The 17,340-nt window shown below is 46.7% G+C and overlaps 1 long non-coding RNA gene across 1 annotated transcript; it reads right to left on the bottom strand.

Moving 5' to 3' along the window:
- Positions 1 to 6,416: 6,416 nt before the first annotated feature.
- Positions 6,417 to 6,853, bottom strand: LOC136540921 (uncharacterized). The gene is made up of 3 exons (XR_010780050.1): positions 6,788 to 6,853; positions 6,616 to 6,679; positions 6,417 to 6,539 (listed from the first exon to the last, which is right to left on the bottom strand). It is a non-coding gene; the product is annotated as an uncharacterized lncRNA (long non-coding RNA).
- Positions 6,854 to 17,340: the final 10,487 nt, after the last annotated feature.

Below are 17,340 nucleotides of genomic sequence, written 5' to 3' on the forward strand. Positions count from 1 at the left end.
AGAAACTCTAAGGAAAATGGGGCTACAACTCGCTGGGATGATTACGCCAACAAGCACACCTTTTTACGGAATAGTACCCGGCAAAGCAGCCATGCCACTCGGACAAATTACTTTACCTGTTACCTTTGGAACTCCTTCAAACTACCAAACAGAGTTTATCAAATTTGAAGTCACCGATTTTGATTCATCATATCATGCAATCCTCGGACGTCCAGCACTAGCCAAATTCATGGCAATACCACATTACCCGTACTTACTACTTAAGATGCCAGGACCCAACGGTATCCTTTCCCTTCGAAGCAATTTAAAGCGCGCTTTTGACTGCGACGTTCAGGCGATCCAGATCGTAGCTAAAGCGCAAGCCGACAATGGAAGAAAAGAAATAGCCGCAATCACTGCAGAAACAAGCCAAGAAGAATTAGAAATACCGGCTAAAAAGCCCAGCATCATCGCACCGCCAAAAGAAGCCGACGTCAAGCAAATCGACTTAGGCACAGGCGATACCTCCAAGACAGCAACTATCAGTGCTCACCTCTCGGCAAAATAGGAACTCGCGCTCACCAACTTTCTTCGGGACAACAAAGATATCTTCGCTTAGAAGCCAGCCGACATGATAGGAGTCCCAAAAGAGTTGGCTGAGCACAGAATCGATGTTAACAAAAGCTCCAAACCTGTAAAACAACGGCTACGACGATTCTCACCCGACAAGAAGGCAGCAATTGAAAAGGAAATAACAAAACTAATGGCAGCCGGATTCATCAAGGAGATCCTACATCCAGATTGGCTAGCAAACCCGGTCCTTGTACAGAAGAAAAACACGGACGAGTGGCGTATGTGCGTCGATTACACAGATCTCAACAAACATTGCCCAAAAGATCCGTTCGGGCTACCACGCATTGACCAGATAGTTGACTCGACAGCAGGATCTGCGTTATTATCTTTTCTCGATTGCTATTCAGGATATCACCAGATCGCACTAAAAGAAGAAGACCAGAGCAAGACATCTTTCATCACCCCGTTTGGTGCCTACTGCTACAAGACCATGTCGTTTGGACTAAAGAACGCTGGTGCCACGTACCAAAGAGCTATCCAGACTTGCCTCGGGAATCAAATCGGTAAAAATGTGGAGGCATACGTGGACGATGTGGTGGTAAAAACAAAGAACCCAGATACTCTAATTGAAGATTTAAAGCAAACCTTCGAAAACTTGAAGAAATGGAGATGGAAATTGAACCCAAATAAATATGTATTTGGAGTTCCCTCAGGACAACTACTCGGATTTTTGGTCAGTCAGCGCGAAATCGAAGCCATCACCAAGCAAATTCGAGCTATAACAGAAATGGGCCCACCTAGAAGTGTCAAAGATGTTCAGAAACTAACAGGATGCATGGCGGCCCTCAACCGTTTCATATCAAGACTCGATGAAAAAGGGTTACCTTTCTTTAAACTACTAAAGAAAACAGACAAGTTCGAGTGGACAATGGAGGCCGACGAAGCTTTCAAAAAACTTAAAGAATACCTCACTTCATCACCTATCCTGACACCTCCAAAGAAAGATGAAGATATGATGCTATATATCGCGGCAACTCCTACCGTAATCAGCACAGCAATAGTCATAGAAAGAGAAGAACAAGGGCACGTGTATAAAGTGCAGCGTCCAGTATACTACATCAGCGAAGTACTGTCAGAATCCAAAACCCGGTACCCGCATGTACAAAAACTACTCTACGCCCTACTCATTACCTCACGGAAACTTTGCCACTATTTCGAAAGCCACAAGATTACCGTAGTGACAGATTTTCCACTCGGAGACATCCTACACAATAAAGACACCACAGGGCGCATATCCAAATGGGCAGTTGAAATTGGAGCTCTTGACATCAATTTCACCCCACAGAAAGCAATCAAATCTCAAGCCCTCACCGATTTCGTGGCCGAATGGACAGAGATTCAACAGCCCTTATCAGATACAATCCTCGACCACTAGAAGATGTACTTTGACGGATCACTCAAACTAGGTGGGGCCGGTGTAGGCGTTCTCCTCATTTCTCTAGAAGGAAAGCAACTCAAGTACGTCCTTCAGATATTATGGCAAGCTACAAATAACGAAGCAGAATATGAAGCCCTCATCCACGGGCTACGAGTCGCGATTACCCTCGGAATAAAAAGACTACTCGTATACGGCGATTCAGCAGTGGTCATCAACCAAGTCAATAAAGATTGGGACTTCACCAAAGAAAACATGGGTGCTTATTGTGCTGAAATACGGAAACTTGAAAAACACTTCCAAGGATTAGAAATTTTACACGTCCTACGCGATTCCAACATTGCAGCAGATGTCCTTGCCAAGCTCGGATCAGACAGAGCAAAGGTTCCACCCGGCGTATTCATAGAAGAGCTATCAGTTCCCTCTATCAAACAACCCGGTGAAACAACACATGAAATTCAGGCTAAAGGCGTTCAGATCTTGATAATCAACACTTCATGGACCCAAGTTTTCATTGACTATATCAAAGAAAACAAATTACCAGCAGATAAGGTACAATCCACCCAAGTTGCTCGCAGAAGCAAAAACTACGTTCTAGTAGGAGATAAACTTTATAGAAGAGCAGCATCATCAGGAGTACTCCTAAAATGTGTCTCATTTGAAGAAGGTAAAGAGATCCTAGACGAAATACACTCAGGTTGCTGTGGAAATCATGCCGCTTCAAGGACACTAGTTGGCAAAGCATTTCGCACCGGATTCTACTGGCCAACCGCTTTGAAAGACGCAGAAGAGCTTGTTAGAAAATGCAAAAGTTGCCAAATGTTTGCAAGACAAGCCCATGTACCAGCTCACAATCTTATCTGCATCCCACCCGCTTAGCCTTTTTCCTGCTAGGGGCTAGATCAAGTAGGACCCCTGAAAAAAGCAAAAGGCGGCTTCGAGTACATCTTTGTAGCAATCGACAAGTTCACCAAGTGGATCAAATACAAACCACTCACGAAATACAGCACAACCAAAGCAGTCGAGTTCATCCAAGACATTACGCACCGCTTTGGCATGCCCAACCAAATCATCACAGATCTAGGCTCCCCCTTCACAGCTACAGAATTCAAGAGCTGGGCACAAGACTGTGGTTTCAGTATAGACTATGCGTCTGTTGCACATCCAGAGGCCAACGGACAAGTAGAAAGGGCTAATGGACTCATACTAGCTAGATTAAAGCCAAGATTATACGAAGAACTAGTGGACTATGGGTCCAAATGGATTGAAGAATTACCGAAAGTAGTATGGGGACTATGAACTCAAATAAGCAGAGCAACAGGCTACTCACCTTTCTTCCTAGTTTATGGGTCAGAGGCCATACTACCTGCCGACTTGATCTGGACATCCCCAAAGATAGAGCAATACGACGAAGGAGAAGCGGAACACACAAGAAGATTAGAACTCGACAGCTCAGAAGAAATCAGAATAAACGCTACCCTCCAATCAGCCAGATACCTACAAGGTTTAAGACGACATTACAACAAGAGCACCCAACCTCGATCACTACAAGTCGGAGACTTAGTACTAAGAAGAATACAAAAGACTGATGGACGACATAAGCTACTCAGTCCATGGGAAGGCCCGTTCATCGTCACAAAAGTCACTGGACCAGGCACATACAAGTTAATGACCGAAGATGGAAAAGAAGTCAGCAATACATGGCACATCAGCCAGCTAAGAAGATTCTATGCGTAAAAACAACTCAAGAAGAAACAGATATGCAAGCCACAAGGGACCTACTTTCACAATCAACGAAAGACAATACTCTTCAACAACATATATATTAGTTTATACTCATGATCAATAAAAGATGATATTCATCCACAGCATGTCTTGTCATGACTTCCAATGAGTTATTTTTCCGAAACAAAAAGCAAAATGGCTGAAAACATGCCTGAGCATTCCGGCCGAGAGCAAAATAGCTAAAAAAACGCTTGAGCCCGCCGATGAGGGTAGCTAAAAGCTAACACTCGAAACAAAAAGCAAAATGGCTGAAAACATGCCTGAGCATTCCGGCCAAGAGCAAAATAGCTGAAAAAATGCTTGAGCCCGCCAATGAGGGTAGCTAAAAGCTAACACCCGAAACAAAAAGCAAAATGGCTAAAAACATGCCTGAGCATTCCGGCCGAGAGCAAAATAGCTGAAAAAACGCTTGAGTCCGCCGATGAGGGTAGCTAAAAGCTAACACCCGAAACAAAAAGCAAAATGGCTGAAAACATGCCTGAGCATTCCGGCCGAGAGCAAAATAGCTGAAAAAACGCTTGAGCCCGCCGATGAGGGTAGCTAAAAGCTAACACCCGAAACAAAAAGCAAAATGGCTGAAAACATGCTTGAGCATCCCGGCCAAGAGCAAAATAGCTGAAAACGCTTGAACTCGCCAATGAGGGTAGCTAAAAGCTAACAAAAAGCAAATTGGCTGAGTCGACCGAAATTTCAACTTCAAAAAACCCTCCAGCACTTCGTTTCGAAAAGCAAGAGGCTCGAGGGCTACATCCAGATAGGAATACTTTTCCCTCAGGAAAGCAACAAGCGCCACTCAAGAAAGCACTCGGATGCTGAGTCATAGCACGGACAAAGCACTCGACGGATCACAAAGGAAAGAAGAAAAGAAAAGTACTCGACAAATCGAGGGGCCTCGTCAGAATAACGCACAGAGTTGTCTTACGGAGCAGAGACGGGAACAAGACAAGGTACTCAGCAAGTCAAGTAACTTCAACCGCACCCAGGCAAAGAATACATCAACAAAGATAAAGAATCTTCATTTAAAAAGAAGTGTAATATTACAAGAGGACGCTCAGTCGAGTCAGGCGTTGTCATCAGAAAGGGAAATATCAATATTTAGACTATCTACAACCCTACTGGCTAGATCTTCAACCTCGGGCTCCATCCTTTCAATGGCGTCAAGATATTCTTGGCTTTCAGCTTCTTCTGCTATCTTGGAGAGAGGCACTTCTGGAGCAAGGACCCGGACCTGGGCCAGCACATTCTTGGTACATACTTGGGCACACCTCTTCGCGAACTCTTGGAAACGAGTCAGAATCCGGGGAATGAACTGCGCCCAAGATTGCCCATCATCCGCTGGAGTCCGAAGGACATCGGCCACCGAATGAAAAGATTTCCACAAGGCATTCCAATTCTCGGTAGCCGTCGCCAGCTTCCCGGACAAGCCTTCAATGGTTTTTTGGGCCTGCACAAGATCTCTGTCAGCTCCACGCCTAATCAGTCTAGCAAGGGCGAGTTCTTCCTCAGCATGAGTATTTACCTTAGCTCTATTATGACTAGAACGGACAAGGGCCTTCATTTCATCAATACTCTCCGAGAGCTTCTGCTTCTCAACTCAGAGAGCAAGACAGAACACCCAAGAACAAGTCAGCGGAAAAAGAAGTCAAAATACAAGAAGAAACAGGTAGAACCCGCGGCACCTTTGCATTCATTCTTCGCAGACTCCACCGCAGCATCTCTCTGTTTCTCCATCTCCACTACCCGGGCGCGAAGGGCTTTCTCCTCCTTTTGGTGCAATTGACGCTCCGTCTCCAACTCAACCCAGAGAAGGTCAAGATCGGCTTTCAGAGCGTCCACCTCCAAAGACAACTTCCTCTCATTTTCAGATGAGAAAAAGAAGCCAGAATGATCACGAGAAAAAGACTGGGCAAAAAGAAGCAAAGAGAAACAAAGCATAAGGATAGAAGAAAAAACAAGCATGCAAAAGAGGAACGATAGTAAAACCTACCTGGAGCTTTTCACCAAAAGAAGTCGCGAGGGTCGACAAGCTCCCCCAGGCTGCGGTCAGCTCCGATAACCGATGAGTGGCATCGAACTGTTGCACCACGTCACCGGAAAAGGAGGGGCCGCCGGAGACAAGAGAAGGGGAAGGAGAGGCCAGCTGGGGCGAAGGAGGAATGACCAAAGCGACCTCCAGGGAAGCCGGAGCCAAACCCACAGAAGAACCCGGCGCGATGGCCACAGTTACCTCCGGAGCGACCAAGTCCGCAACTCCGCCAGGTAGCTCTGAAGCCCCCGCGGCGACTTCATCAACACAATGTTGTGAGTCCCGAGGCTCGAAACTCATTGGCGCGGCGGGAGGCAGAGAAGAAGTCGATGAAGAAATTAGAGAAGACGAAACACTGAAAAGTGATAAAAGGAAGCACCAATAAGAACCAGAAGAAGGAAGATAAAAGCCAAAGAGATAAAGCTAGAATTTACTCACCCGACTACTTTTTTCTTTGCGAAACCAAGAGAAGGCCTCGCAGGGGGAACCACGACGGCGAAGATGTCCCCGCAACCCGGCGATGAGAGCGGGACAGCAGACAATGGAGCCACGGACGAAGCCGGGGCTAGAGCCGTGGAAGAAGCCGGGGCTGAAGAAGAAGCTAGGGCTGGGGCCGTAGAAGAACTCCGCACCGGAGGAGCGGTACAGCTTAGGACAGAGGCAACCAAAGAACTCGACACCGGAGCTTCAGAAGAAGTCGACGCGGGAGCCTTGGAAGAACTCACACCCGACCTCCGATTACTTCAAAAAGTCCAAGACTAAAATTCAAAACAAAGAGGAGAAATTCAATGCAACAAGAATATGAAAAACAACTCACCGCCGCATGACGAGGGGGACTTCATCATCCTCTTCTTCTTCAGCCAACGAAACCAGAGCACCCGCTGAAAAGGAGATGGAAAGTACTCGGTTCAAGAGAGAAACATGAAAATAAAAGAACAAAGAGTATTAAATGTGCTCACCTAAGAGCATGCTAGCAACAATTGGAGTACCTGAGGGAGTACTTAGTTTGCGAGGCTTCTTGGAGACAGGCAAGCCAGATGAAGACCCATCCATTCGCCCCCTCTTCGGGACACTGCGAGGACCGCGAGGGACTAGATGAGGAACATACTCTTCATATACATCAACAAATCTGAAAGAAACCCCAGGAAGGGCTGTAAAGGTTTCAGACTTACTAATTGTAGAAGTACCAGCTAGACGATCCCCAGTCTCCGCCATGGTAGGGAGAACACCAAGGGGGATCGGATCGACAAAATTCCACCCAAGCTCCTGCGAAAAAAGATAAAACACCAAGACTAAGAAAAGCTAAGCAAGAACGGATGCAGCAAGAGTACATAAAGAACTCAAATAAAAAAGATAGACAACTCACAGCTGGGGGCAGGTTCATGGCCGAGAACTCAGAGACGGCAGGAGGAATGACGCTCACTCCTTTCAGCATCTTCTGGAGGCGCTCGAGTACCTCCTCACCGGTCAGCTCAAGAGCTGGGACCATGCGTGAAGGATCCTCGGCCCCAGAATACTCAAAGCTGAGATGTTCCCGCTCTTTCAAGGGCTAAACCCGGCGACGAAGAAAGCTTGAGACAATACCAAAGCCGGTCAATCCCTGCTGTTTCAACGTGCTAATCCTATCAAGGAGTGGCTGGATCGCTTGAATCTCAGTAGGGGACTCAAGCTTCTTGTCCCACCGGTCATTCGCCACAGGACCGGATCCGGAGTGAACAACAAGAGAAGGGATCAAATTGGCAGCGTAAAACCACTCGGCACGCCAATCTTTGACAGAATCAACCAGGTCATAGTCAAAAAACTTAATTTTGAGACCCTGGCGAAACTGAATCCCGCAACCACCGAGGGCACTAGTTTCTTCACGGTGGGGTTGGGGTTTCAGGCGAAAGAAAAAGCGAAAAAGAGATAGAGAAGGAGGGATCCCAAGGAAGGCTTCACAAAGGTGAACAAAAACAGAAAGATGGAGAACGGCATTGGGGGTTAGATGGTTTAGACTAACCCCGAAATAACCAAGAAACTGATGAAGGAAGGCGGAAGCAGGAAGACAGAGTCCAGCGCGGATAAAGGAAACAAAAAGGACAATCTCACCAGGACCCGGAGCCGGAACCCGATGCTCGCCCGGAACTCTCCATTCAGCGATGACTTTGCTTTGGATCAAGCCATCACTAGCGAGCTCGCGCAGCTGGTCTTCACTTGTTGTTGGAGCCGGCCAAACTTTCTGAGCTGCCCTCATGGCCACGAACTCCTGGTTTTCAATCAAAGACAGGGATGACTCCTCATCCACGAAGGTCGCCTGAGACTTGCTTGCGGTTTTCTTCTTTCCCTTGAACTGGCGGAAGCAAAAAAGGCGCTAAAGGAGATGAAGCTAGAATGATGGTGCTCGGGTGATGGCGACAATGACGGCGGCGAATTTTTGAGAACTAGGGTTTAAAGGCAAGAGCTGGGCGACAAAGGAAAGGAAGATAAAAGGTCTTTAAATAGATTTCTCAGTAATACAAATGGCCCACAAGGCCCGTTAAAGCATAGTGTGGGAACGCAACGGTCCATTTACTAACGCGGCTAAAATGACGGAGGGCACGAATCCTCACAACGGTAAAAACCAACGGGCAGATTTCAGACTTATCCGTCCAACGCCACGGCAGGATTATCAGATCGATACAAGAACGACCCGTCAAACCAAGAAGAAAGAAAGAAGAAAGAAAGGGCTACCTCACGAGGAACAAAAGAACCCGGTTATGTAAGAAAGAACTCGGTAGTCTCATGAACGACAGGGATCATAACAGAAAGGTCAAAGACAACTCAGAAGACAAGATTCGTTACATTACAAGCGATTTCAAAAATAGAAGATTACAAATCTTACAAGACCCAATGAACTCAGCACCATGAAAAGCAAAGTAGCAAAGAGGAACATGGACACGACTAGGCTCTGGAACGACTACGTGTCCCAAATTGCTACTCGGAAGGACAAACCGCCATCAGTTACACTGTTTTCTTCAAAGGACGAACGCAGTGCATCCAAGGCGGAAATCGACAGCATGGCAGGGCAACATGGAGCATAGAAGACCGGCAGGCATCTGTCTACCCAAGATCGATGTGATGCTGGATATGGTGTTGATCTGCACCGGACGGTCTCAAGACAGGCGACGAGGATCAACCCAGAACTGCCGGATGAAGGAACGAAGCCCACATCACAAGACTTCCTCCAACTACCACCACGTACATCCTGGCACAATGCTGTCATGGGATTAGCCTACCTCTAATCCCTATCACAAGACTTCCTCCATCTACGACAAGACACATAGAAAGTACAAAACATGCCCGGGGGCTGCTCTACTTCACAAACTACCATGTTCATGACCACCAAGGTTTCAACAGAATATCCAATGAATGAAAACAAGCACTCAGGGACAGTATTTATAGACCAAAGGATCGGCGCACATGGACTAGGAGTACCAACGAAATAGGCCTAACAAAGGACACAGTGGAAAGACAGGACACAATAATGGACGACTCAGGCGAGAGGAAGCGGTACTCGAAGATGGGCATATTTGGAAGAATATACCAGCACAGTACAACCCGTGAACAAAAGGCATTTACACTCAACCACCACCATACAACTACATCTGACAACAGCAAAACTATCAAAGAATACGCCGAAACCACGCATCCGAGTTCTTCCTGAACAAAACAACACGGATATACGCTCGGGGGCTTGGACGGCATCATAGCTTAAACAACACTAAGCTAGGGAGCTTGGCCTTAATTTTCACCTATTCCCGAAGGCTCAGAACCAAAGACAAAAGACCAAGAATACAAGAAACTCAAGACTACAACGACGACACATCAAGACTCTTCATCCGTCTTCTTTTCTAAAAAGAAGAACTCGGAGAAAGCACGGGGCCTACACTCAGTAAGTGCAATTTTTTGACATAAGCTCGGAGGCTGCTTACCGCAAAACTACTCGGATGATGATGTAATCTAAGTCTCGGGGACTACTTCAGAATACAAAATTTTGAAACAACATAAAGGATCAAGACCCTCCAACTTTTTGTTCCAAATAGCAAGAGGCTCGGGGGCTACACTCAGTGAGTGCACTTTTTCTTCGAAAAAGCGCACGTCACCAATAGGCTTCCTCAACGCAGACCACTTCAAGACATTACGGCAAAAAGAACCCGGAACAAAGCCATGTTTGAGCGAGTTCTTTTTGATAAAATTTCAATGAACAACCAGGGCAACTTCAAGACAAGATCCTCCAGCTCCTTGTTCCAAATAGCAAGAGGCTCGGGGGCTACAACTAGATGGATGCACTTTTTCTTCAAAAAGCACTCACCACCCAAAGATCCCAAGAAGCGCTACAAGGTTTCACTTCAGAAAACGCTCGGATGATATTTTGTTCCTACTCAACAAGACCAGAAGGAGCAGAGTGAGATTTTTAGAGCTCAACCATGAAGTGCTCGGGGGCTTGTCGATGCGGGACCCATAGGATACCCCGCAGGGTAGAAAAAAGATCTAGTCCAACTAGGATTCTTCCCATATAATCGTAGTAGTAGAACTATTAGGTAATCCTACTAGGAAATCTCATTATAAACCGACTAGAACTCTGGCCTCCTGACTATATAAAGGAGGGCAGGGCTCCTGAGAGGGAGAGAACAATTGTACAACACAACACAACGCATTACAATCAATCCAACGCAAAGGCTAACGCCGACTGGACGTAAGGTTATTACTCGATCTACGATCGAGGGCCTGAACCAGGATAAATTGACTGTCTCTTGCGTTAACCATCGAGTTCAGCATACGCCGAAACCCGAACATACTGCCTCGGGTACACCCGTGGCAGGCTATCGGTGGTGAAACATCGATAGTAATTGGATAGCCCGCGGATGCGTAGATGGGTTAATTTCCATGTTCTGCTCGGATCCGAAACGGAGTTTTGGCACCACCTTCCTGTTGTTCTCTGGATACACACTCTCCCTTCTAGGACATGTATCGGGAGAGCAGCGGGTAGGTGCTGCCAAAACTCTGTCTTGGATCGGAGTAGAGCATGAAAACTAACCTCATCTACACATCTGCAGGTGGGATTAGGACCTATCCTCACCTATTAGACAGTAGGCACACCATGTAGATGCGACTAATGGTTACTTTACTCCATTATGTGTATATGCTAGAGGATGGATAACCATGAGTGGATGTACACAGGACGCCCAAGTCAGTCTCAAATCACCCATGAATGGATGGATAAGACCAAGAAATTCTTGGACCATGCATTTAAGACAGCTAAGGGAGTGAGAGACACATTCTATCCCTACAGCGAATGTGAAAACAAGAAAAGAAGAACAAGGGAAGTCATGATGAAGCATCTTTACAAGTATGGATTTATGCCAAACTATACCCGGTGGGTGCACCATGGTGAACCCTACCATCCTAGAGAGGAGGTCATGAGACAAGGCTTGGAGGCATTTGATGATGACGGCGGGGTAGCAGGATGGTTAAGTGACTATGCGGATACGATGTTCGCTAAAGGACGTATGGAGGACGAGCAGGAGGATGGGGAGGAGGAGCCAGAGCCAAGCGCTAAGGCATTCTTGGACATGTTGGAATTGGCATAGAAGTTCCTACATGAGAAGACAACGATTTCTCAATTGGATGCCATTGGGCGCCTATTGGGGTTGAAGTCACAGCATAACATGACTCGAAAATGCTTCGATGATATGGTGGCAATTATTGGGGATCTACTTCCGATGGGTCATCAGCTGCCTCCAAACTTGTATGAGTCAACGAAACTCCTTCGGGCACTGAAGATGCTGTATGACCAGATACATTGTTGTCCGAAGGGGTGTGTCCTATTTAGGAAAGAACACAAGGATGCAAAGTACTGTCTAAAGTGTAAATCCTCTAGATATGTGGAGGTAGACAAAGGTGATGGCAAGAAGGAGCAGAATGAGAGGATCCCCATGAAACTCCTATGACACCTTCCGATCATACCGAGGCTCCAACAGCTATTCATGAAAGAGGAGTCCACGAAACAGATGAGATGGCACAAGAATGGTGTTCGATACAATAAAGACAAGATGATACATCTAGCAGATGGTGAAGCATGGAAAAGCTTTAATGCCGCATCGTGGCAAAGATGAAGAGGCTCGTAATGTACGTGTTGCGCTGGCAACGGATGGGTTCAATCCTTATGGAATGATGTTGGCCCCATACACTTGTTGGCCCGTGTTCGCTATCCCCCTCAATCTCCCCCTCGGGGACCTACTTCAACGGCAAAACATATTCTTGATGTTGATAATTCTTGGACACCCGGGAGACAAAATGGGTGTGTACATGGAGCCTATTTATGATGAAATGATCAAGGCTTGGAATGAAGGCGTATTGACTTACGACCGAGCTACAAGGAGGAACTTCAAAATGTATGTTTGGTACCAGTACTCCATGCATGACTTCCTGGCGTATGGGACATTCACCGGCTAGTGTGTCCACGAGAAGTATCCATGCCCGGTATGCAAGGCAGCTCTACAGTTCATTTGGTTGAAGAAGGGTGGCAAGTTCTCATCATTCGACAAGCATCAACAGTTCCTCCCTCTTGACCATGCATTCAGAAGAGGCACCAAGAACTTCACAAAAGGTGCCACGGTGATGACTAGTGCACCTCAGAAGATGACTAGTGCCTAGGTTCATGCTTAGATAGATGCTCTCGTGGTCCTAGTGCAGGAAGATAATCCAAAGAAGGGTAAAAGAAAGAAAGGTAATCCAAAGAAAGATAAGCCAAAGAAAGATCACTTTGTGGGCTATGGTGTGGAACATATGTGGACTCATAAGCTGGGATTGGAGAGGCTTCCCTATTTTGATAACCTTCTCCTTCCACATAACATAGATGTAATGCACACTAAGAAGAATGTCGCCGAAGCACTTTGGGCAACACTCATGGACATTCCTGACAAGACAAAGGACAACCCTAAGGCCATAGTAGACATGGCAACACTATGCGACAGACCTAAGCTACAGATGCTGCCTCCAAGAGACAACAAACCATGGAAAAGGCCTAAGGCTGATTACGTCTTGTAAAAGAAGCACATGATGGAAGTGATAGAATGGATGCAGACGTTAAGTTTCCCTAATGGGTTTGCAGCGAATCTGAGGAGGGGAGCGAACCCAGAAACTAGCAAAGTCTTAGGGATGAAGAGTCATGACTTTCACATATGGATTGAGCGGCTTCTTCCATCAATGGTTCGAGGCTATGTCCCTGAGCATGTCTGGAAGGTGCTGGTAGAGTTGAGCTTTTTCTTCCGCTAGCTTTGTGCCAAGGAGATATCTCTGAGAGTGGTTGAGGAGTTGGAAAAAAACAGCACCCGAGTTGCTCTGTAAGTTGGAGAAGATTTTTCCACCTGGCTTTTTCTTGTCGATGCAGCATTTGATTTTGCACCTCCCGAATGAGGTACGAATGGGGGGGGCGTGCAGAACCGTTGGTGCTATCTAATAGAGAGATGTCTAAAGATTGTTCGCCAGAAATGTGGAAATAAAGGCAGGATTGAGGCTTTCATAGCAGAGGCATTCATTCATGAGGAGGTGTCAAACTTCACAACATCATACTATAGTGAGAACCTTCCAAGCGTGCATAATCCACCCCCTCGTTACAACGAGGACGAAAATGAATCGACCCTCAGCCTATTCAAAGGGCAACGCAGGAGATCAAGTGGAGCGTCCAAAAAGATATTGACCAATGAAGAGTGGCGCAAGATCATGCTCTATGTGTTGATGAACCTTGAGGAAGTCGACAAGTATTAGGGGTAAGTTCTCAATGAACTTGTTACATACTCCGTAAATTTTCTGCATCCAACAACATTGTTGCTTGTTGGTGCAGGGAATTTTTTAACCAATACTAGCATCATCCAAGTCCACCTTCTGACCATGAATGAGATACCCTTCTTCAACATGGTTCGCCTGATTTCAAGGTTGATTTCATTACATGGTTCCAAAGAAAGGTACCTTCTGACCAACTTAGCTCGTTCCAAGTTTGGCGTTCCTAGTTGCCTAATTTCATTTCTTTCCTGCTTGATCTTGTAGTGCCAAAGTGATTTGTCTATAAGTGCCAAATTATGACAAGTGGCCAAAGACTTTTACTGTAAGGTCTCGTCATTTAACGCTTATGACGTGAATGGATATCGCTTTCACACAACAGGCTATGAGAAGAATCGGGCCAATGCAAGGACCACGAATACCGGAGTATTTACGCCCGACGCTGATCACGAGGACTATTATGGCACAGTTGAAGAAATATACGAGCTCGAATACCATGGTGAAAATGCACCTAAGCTTATCATATTCAAATGCCAGTGGTTTAAACCTACAGTATAGAGAAAGTCCCCTAAACTTGGAATAGTCAAAACTAGACAGGATTCCTTCTATGAAGGAGATGATGTCTATATTGTGGCTCAACAAGCCAAGCAAGTTTATTATTGTCCATATGCGTGCAAAACCGACCCATGTCTTTAGGGTTCGTATATTATGCACAAGGTATCACCACATGGTAAATTACCTCGCCCAAACGATGATGATTACAACTTGAACTCACCCACGCATGACGGGGAGTTCTATCAACAAGACGAGGGACTACCAGGGATGCTTGAGATAGACTTAACTAGGGAGATTGAAATGGAAGTAGACGAGGAATGGGTTGTTGACGAGCAAGCTGCAGATGAGGTGCATGATCCGAGAGACTTGAAAATGCTTGACGGACTACAACTAGATAGAGATGAGGATGAGGCTGTTAACGATTTGGAGGCTCTTGATAGTGATGACGATACCTATCATCTAGATAATCCCGATCACAAAGAATATTAGAAATACATGTAATACTATGTTATTTTGTAATTACATTTTCTTTATTTTGCATCCCTTGCTAAGTACTTCTCGTTTATCATGACTAATAATGGTTTATTCTTTTTAATTGCAGGTGATGGGACCCACTAGGAGGAGCTGTCCCTCGACTTACTCGAGACCGAGGGACATGTCAGCGGCTGAGGAGATGGAGACAGAGCCGTCAGAGAGGTAGATGCGTTCGAGGGGCAGGCCTAGGTGGGGGCCCCCACCACCGACTGACCACGACCTCAGCTCCTCGCGCTCTACTAGGGCTGACGACCTACCTCTGCCCATGGTGGGCGAGGACGCCATTCCGTAGTTGTACGACGACGCCGTTCTACACGCGTCTGAGGAGGGGGTTCCGCACACGTTCGAGGAGGGAGTAGGGGGTTCAACTTCCTCTACAGCCTCGAAACCCTATAAGCGAGGTCCTAGCCAGCTCCCGAAGCGACCGATTCTTATTGACCGCCGCCCACTGATTGCACCCGAGGGGGATAGGTAAGTAACTTCATATGTTCTTCATTTGATATGTTGAAAAATCATAATAAGAGCTAATAATAACTATTGTTAACCACTTGTGCAGGAACTGGATGCTTGCGGAGGAGGGGGTCCTGGCTCGCAATGTCAATGGGATCCTAGGACTTCTGTGCAGGGAACACTTCCCTAGCCTGGTGTGGACGTCGGAGGATGAGGACCCAGAGATACCCTCGTTCGACCACTACGCCCTCTTCCCCACCGCTGGGCACCTAAACTTGGCGGATCAGGTGCTTACGGAGTTGTGGGTAAGCCTTTCTCGCTCTACAACCCTCAATTCATTGCATTCATTGGACATTCTTGAAATAAAATAATGGATACCTCATGTCTTTATGCAGGACTTCTTTAGATGCCAGCCGGGACAGGAGTTAAGGGCGCATGAGGTGGCTGTCACTTCCTGTAGAAGGCGTGTCTCGGACTTGTATCACGAGTCCCACCTCCAGGCGCACATTGACTACAACGCCACCTATCGTAATAGAAGAATGAACAGAACTCAGGCAAGAAGAGAGATAGAGATTCTGACAAGGGAGCAGTACCTACAGGTAAATAGAAAACATCTCCTATTGATCTCTTTTTAGATTAACTATGCCTAATTTGATCTTCTGATGGCTTGTAGGTGATTCCGAGCTGGTGCGCCACCTTTCTCGATTGCTGGGCTGCTATAGTGGACAAATGGTTGGATGTGGACTGGCAGAAGGCGCACCAAGAGAAAAGCGAGCACCGTATGCTGATGCCACGTGTACCTCACCATCAGGGCAGCGCCAGCCTCAGCAAATACAAAAAGACATATGTAAGTCTCCACCACTTGTCTAATCTAGCCGCGCTCAATTCTGCATGATTCCTAACCACATGTTGTTGTCTTTCTCACAGGAGGCGGCGCATGGTGGCCAGCCAATTGGCCAACTCACGGCGTATGCTCTGGCCCACATGGGCCCGGCAAAGTCCAACATCGAGTACAACCCGGATGCGGGCCTAGAGGCGTACACCAACTCCAGCATCCACACCCGCCTTAGTTCGTACACGAAGGCGTCAAGGTTAGTCCACGGGTCGGACTACGATCCGAGGATCGAGGAGCGCCTTGATCCTGAGCTAGTGATGAGGATTGGGCAAGGCAAGAAGCATGGGCAGCTTTACATGGGCGACGACATCCTCGAGACGGGCTGTACTCCTCCTCTCAACCGCCTACGAGCAACGAGCACGAGCTCTAGCGTGCCCATAAGCCAACGACCGACAGCGGTGGCTTCAATCCAGGTAAGTATTCCAGTTTCATTCGTCGTTCTTTCACTTTTACATTCCTTAGCTCTGCATTATTGAAACATTGGGGTCAAATGTTGCAGGCCGAGCTGCAGCAACTTCGGGCTCAACAAAAGAGTTTGTTGGCTGAGCGGGCCGAGCGGGAGTTTGAGCGTCAGAGGGTACAAGCTTTGGAGGCCCAGCAAGATGGTTTGCTCAAGTTCGTGCAACAACTTGGGCAGCAACAAGGTTGGGAGATCCCAGCAGAGCTGCTTGCACCACCACCACCATATCGTCGAGAGTATACTCCGATGAATATGAGTACGGATGTTTTACTTTCTTTGCTCATGCTTAGTGTCAAACCTAGTGATGGCCTTCGTGCCAGATTTGTTGATGTGTCGGCATTCGTGCCGGATTTGTTGATGTGTTGGCCTTCGTGCCGGAAATGTGGTTGTCGGCCTTCGTGCCGACGTTTTTCTTGCAGGTTTTAGAAACCTCCCCATGCAGGGGAGGTGCTGCCGAAATTTTCAACTTTTCTTTACACTCCTTACATTTTTATCTTGTCACTCACGTGCAATCTCGTCTCTTTTTTGCAGCATCAATCGGGGGCGGCGTCGAACCATGTCGAAGGGTCGTCGGCATCGCACATCGGCCCATCCCTACCTGGACTGTCGCCGGGATCACACGCTAGGGCGTCCCACCCCTCACAGTCGCCGTGAGCCGCCTTCGGAGTCGTTTTTATATATTGAACTTGTGAACTTGGAATAGTGTGTACTTTTGAACGTGTGGTTTGTAATATATTGTGGATTTCGGACAAATTTGATCGTTTGTGATATATAAATGTGGTTTATGACATATTGGTGTTGATTTGTGGTTTGTGATATATATATATATATATATATATATATATATG

The sequence above is a fragment of the Miscanthus floridulus genome, chromosome 2 (genome assembly GCF_019320115.1).
Source record: "Miscanthus floridulus cultivar M001 chromosome 2, ASM1932011v1, whole genome shotgun sequence".
Lineage (NCBI taxonomy): Eukaryota > Viridiplantae > Streptophyta > Magnoliopsida > Poales > Poaceae > Miscanthus > Miscanthus floridulus.